Below are 5673 nucleotides of genomic sequence, written 5' to 3' on the forward strand. Positions count from 1 at the left end.
ACATGTAATGCTAACATTTCATTGTGTAAGACATTCATGATCCATCTTAGCCCCAGAGCCATTGTTCTAATTGTTGCTTGAGGATGAGCAAGCACTCTAAGTTGGCAAGGGAAAGGGAAGAATTGGAGAAAAAGGACAACAATAATGAAGATGAACTACAAGGTTGTAAAGTTCCTTTTCCTCTCCTTTGTTTCCAGCACTTTAAATTGCATGATTGTCTTTATATTCTCTGTATGCATGTGTGGTATGACTAAGCATAGCTTGAATTTTGATTGAAACTTGGTGCTGTGGCATTATAACTACCAACTTGAGCTTTGTGAATTCAAAAGCAATAAAGTATCATGATCATAAACAAACAAGGCATTAAAGAAGATTTTAGCATGTGCATACAAGTATTGGATAGCTAGTATGATTAATTGTTGCTCAATTGCATTGGATTTTATTTAATTGAAGTTTTTCATCTAGTACATTTTGTGAAATCTTTTGAAATCATGAAAACCTTGAAGAAGCAAATACAATTAAAGCAAGAAAAGAAAAAGGGAAAGAATGAGAAAGCTGAAGGCTCTGAGTACCAATGGCAATTTATTTGCTAAGTGCTTGTGGTGTTTATGTATCAAGCCAAATGCTTGAAAACAAAACACTTAGAAGTCAAGGCTAGGCTCAAGTGCAAAAGCACTCCCTCAAAGCTCAAGGCTCTGAGCATCAATGATTAGAGAGTCAAGAAAAGAAAAGAAAAATGAGCTTAATGAAGTCCTCTAATTAAATGCTTGTGGTGCTTATGTATCAAGTGGTAATACTTGAAAACAAAGCATTTAGAAGTCGTAGCTTTGTTATTAACTCATGGGACAAAGCACCCAAAAGGAAAAAAAAATCAAAAGCTTGTTTCAAGGAAGAATTATAAGAAAAAGATTTCATAAAATCAGCTAGATAGAAGCATCAATCATTTACATTTCTTTTGTGATTGAAGCATGCATAGAAAACTAGCTAACCATAAACATTGAGTTGCTATTCTTCTTACCTTGAATTGTCAATCTTTATTGCATGATTCTTTTCTTGCTTGGGGACAAGCAAGGTTTAAGTTTGGTGTTGTGATGACATGTCATCATATACCTATTTTTCTATGCTTTTTCATACAAGAAATTGATGATTTGTGCTTAAATATTGAATGCTTTTATACTTAATTGGTATATTTCCTTGATCTTTTAATTTTATAAATCTTGTAGGAAATAAGAAGAAAAAGAAGCAAAGAAGCACAAAAAAAGGAGAAAAAAAGAGCTTTGGGACACACTTTGAAGTTGGAGCACACTTTGGAGCCTTAGGCCACGCTTTTAAAAGCGTGGCCCATGACCAAATTAAAGAAGAAAACAACCAGCACGCACACTGCCCTGCCCTTGCCAAGGGCAGGGCAGAATCATGATGAAGCAAAGTGAGGATAAAGCAAATTTTCGCTAAGTTAAAATCTGGGCGCTCACAGCATGACCATGCCTACTTCAAAGGGCTATAACTTGAGCTACAAACGTCCTATTGATGTGCTTCTAGTTGCGTTAGAAAGCTGACATGCATAGCTTTCCAACGATATATAGAAATCCATATTTGGCGTACAATTAAGGCAGGAACGGAAAGCATCTTTAAGGGCAAAAAACAAGCGAAAATAAACCAAAATGCTTCCACTAAGGCTCGAAGAGGGAGACACAAGGAAACTAAGGAAGTCTGCCCTCAAGGAGAGCAGAATGCCCTCTTGGAGGGCAATGTCATGTTCTATTCAGGAAAATTCAAGGAAAAATTGCAACAACTTCCTCCACCAAGTTTCGAACACAAGACCTTCAAGGAAGTAAAGGCTTAGGCTTGGCGCACACAAGCACATCATGGCACGGTCAAGGAACGTGGTGCGTGCACAAGACACACCAAGGCAACATTGCCCTGCCCTCCACAAGGGCAGGGCAGCATCTTCACACACCAAGCTCGCACGCACAAGCACCAGCACGCACACTTTCCTGCCCTGCCCTCCACAAGGGCAGGGCAGCCTCCTGGGAGCATCATGGGCCAAAATTCAACCAAAATCTCATTTAAATTCAATTCCTCTCCAAATTGAATCAAGGCCAAGCAAACCCATTTCTCCTCAAATCCAAAGCAAGCTAAGCCCACATCATCACTCAAAGGCACAAGAACAAGCTAGAATTAGGATTTTCATTTAATTTGTTTTTCATTTCAATTTCATTTTGTAAAGCCTATATAAGGCATCATTTCCATCTTTGAAAGGAGGCTAGCTCCACTAGGGAGTATTAGGATTTGAGAGCTCTCTCTCTTAGTTTTCATTTCTGTTTTGAAATTTTGGATTGAGGTTGGAGGAATTCTGTTTCAATCTTTGTTCATCTTCTGCATAATTTCTAAGAATTGAAAGTTGAATCTGCATTCTCATTTACGGCTTCCATCTTTATTTCTTCTTCAATCTGTTTCTTGGTTGGATCAAGGAAGGGAGTGAGATCTAGACTTGTTTTATAGTCTCATTGATTCCCTGAGATCTTGTCTCTTTAAATTTCAAAATCAAGCTGAGTTACATTCTGTGTTGCTTCTTCAAGCAATTTTCCATTTCTGTTTAAATCTGCTGCACTTATTTCATCTTTTACTTCTCTACTTGATTGCTCTTTACATTTTCTTGTTGGATTTTAAATTCCCTGCACCCAACCCCCTTTACATTTTCTGCAATTTACATTTCTTGTCATTTAAGATTTTGCCAATTTACTTTTCTTGCAATTTAAGTTGTAGCTATTTTACTTTCTTGTTATTTAAGTTACTTGCAAGTTTACTTTCTGCATCTTTAAGATTTCTGTAATTTTACTTTCTGTTGATCAACTTCACACAATTCACTCAATGTTAGCTTGACTAAACTAATCACCCACTAAAGTTGCTTGATCCATCAATGCCTGTGGGATCGACCTCACTCTTGTGAGTTATTATTACTTGATGCGACCTGGTACACTTGCCGGTGAGTTTTGTGTTGGATCGTTTTCCATACATCATTTACAACCTTATAATTCATCTTCTCTTTTGTTGTCATTTTTCTCCCATTCTTCTCCTTCCCCTACCAACTTCAGAATGCTTGCTCATCCTCAAGCAGTAGTTTAGAACAGTGGTAATGGGGCTAAAATAGGTCATGAGTATCTTAAATAATGAAATGTTAGTAGTACATGTGTTTTAAGCAAGCAAAATCAAAGATAACCATGAAGGCACAGAGAAACAAAGACACTGTGATTGCAAAAATAAGATGGTGTGCTTGATACATTACATAAAGAATGAGTGGCACACCAAACTTAGTGTGACACTTTCACTTGGAATTGATGCAAGTATCCAGTAAAGATTGGAAGCAAATTTTGTTGCATAGCAACACCAAACTTAGAATGCAATCACATGTCCATTTATTTGAACTAAAACTAAACAAAGGAAACTATCATATGTTAATACAATTACCAAGCCAAGAATCTATCATGAATAAGGATCTCTTGGTGATGTATTAACAAAAATAGTTAATAAAAGAAAGTATTAAAAACAAGGAAATGACTAAAACAAAGAGAAAACTAAAATTGTCTAACTAAAAAAAGATAACACTGCAAAGGGCCTTATGATTATGCAGACAAGTGGTATTTGATGAGCGGATATTTTATACGCTTTTTGGGGGTAATTTCATGTAGATTTTAGTGTGTTATAGTTAGTTTTTAATATATTTTTATTAGTTTTTGAGCAAAATTCATATTTCTGGAGTTTACTATGAGTTTGTGTATTTTTCTGTGATTTCAGGTATTTTCTGGGTGAAATTGAAGGAGCTGAGTTAAAATCTGATTCAGGCTGAAAAAGGACTGCTGATGCTGTTGGATTCTAACCTCCCTGCACTCGGAATGGATTTTTTGGAGCCATAGGAGTGCAATTGGCGCGCTCTCAATTGGGTTGGAAAGTCTACATCCAGGGCTTTCCAGCAATATATAATAGTCCATACTTTTTGCGAAGATAGATGACGTAAACTGGCGTTAAACGCCAGTTCCATGTTGCAGTCTGGCGTTCAGCGCCAGAAACAGGTTGCAAGTGGGAGTTCAACGCCAGAAACAGGTTACAACCTGATTTTCAACTCCAGAAATAGCCCAGGCACATGAGAAACTTAAGTCTCAGCCCCAGCACACACCAAGTGGGCCCCAGAAGTGGATTTCTGCACTATCCATTTTAGTTTACTCATTTTCTGTAAACCTAGGTTACTAGTTTAGTATTTAAACAACTTTTAGAGACTTATTTTGTATCTCTTGACATTTTTAGATCTGAATTTTATACTCTTTGACGGCATGAGTCTCTAAACTCCATTCTTGGGGGTGAGGAGCTCTGCAGCGTTTTGATGAATTAATGCAATTATTTCTGTTTTCCATTCAAACATGCTTGTTCCTATCTATGATGTTCATTCGCGCTTCACTATGAAGAAGGTGATGATCCGTGACACTCATCACCTTCCTCAATCCATAAACGTGTGCCTGACAACCACCTCTGTTCTACATCAGATTGAATGAGTATCTCTTAGATTTCTTAATCAGAATCTTCGTGGTATAAGCTAGAATTTATGGCGGAATTCATGAGAATCTGGAAAGTCTAAACCTTGTCTATGGTATTTCGAGTAGGATTCAATGATTGAATGGCTGTGACGAGCTTCAAACTCGTGATTGTTGGGCGCAGTGATAGATGCAAAAGGATCAATGGATCCTATTCCGACATGATCGAGAACCAACAAATGATTAGCCGTGCTGTGACAGAGCATGTGGACCATTTTCACTGAGAGGATGGGAATTAGCCATTGACAACGGTGACGCCCTACATACAGCTTGCCATGGAAGGAGCCTTGCGTGTGTGAAGAGGAGGACAAGAGAAAAGCTGAAATTCAGAGGACAAAGCATCTCCAAAACTCCAACATATTCTCCATTATTGAGTAACAATTACTTATTCCAAACACTTTCATTTTTTACAATTAAATTCAAAGAACCTTGTTGGCATCTTGACTAAGATTAATAAGATAACCATAGCTTGCTTCATACCAACAATCTCCCTGGGATCGACCCTTACTCACGTAAGGTATTACTTGGACGACCTAGTGCACTTGCTGGTTAGTTGTGCGGATTGCAAGGGTGTGATTGCAATTTCGTGCACCAGTGTTGCTGAATGAATTGTATAGAAAAATAAGTGGTACACCAAACTTAGAATCTTAATGTGACACTTTGATTTTTGATTTGGTGCAATCATCCAGAAAGATTGAAAACAAATTATTGCAGGGCAACACCAAACTTAGAATGTAATCATATGCCAATTTATTGGATTTTAAACAAAACAGACAGAGAAAACAAAGCAGAGGAATGAAATGTTAGCTAAGGTTGGGTTGCCTCCCAACAAGCACTCTTTTAGTGTCATTAGCTTGACATGTTGTTTTTCACTTTCTTCTTCTTCTTCCAGTTTGTTAAGAGGAATGACCTCAAGGGGGGAGATGAACCAGCTAGTGTCCCATGTCTTGGTCTTTCCTCAGCAAGCTTCTTTTTGTTAATGGCTTGATTAAGCTTGCTTGCTGGATCAAGGGTAGGATTGGTGCTCTCGTTAGTTGCCTTCACTTCTTTGGATTCAAGACTCGGTTGCTGTGTGATTATTGGAGTT

Source organism: Arachis hypogaea, chromosome 4, assembly GCF_003086295.3.
Source record: "Arachis hypogaea cultivar Tifrunner chromosome 4, arahy.Tifrunner.gnm2.J5K5, whole genome shotgun sequence".
In the NCBI taxonomy this organism is placed as follows: Eukaryota; Viridiplantae; Streptophyta; class Magnoliopsida; order Fabales; family Fabaceae; genus Arachis; species Arachis hypogaea.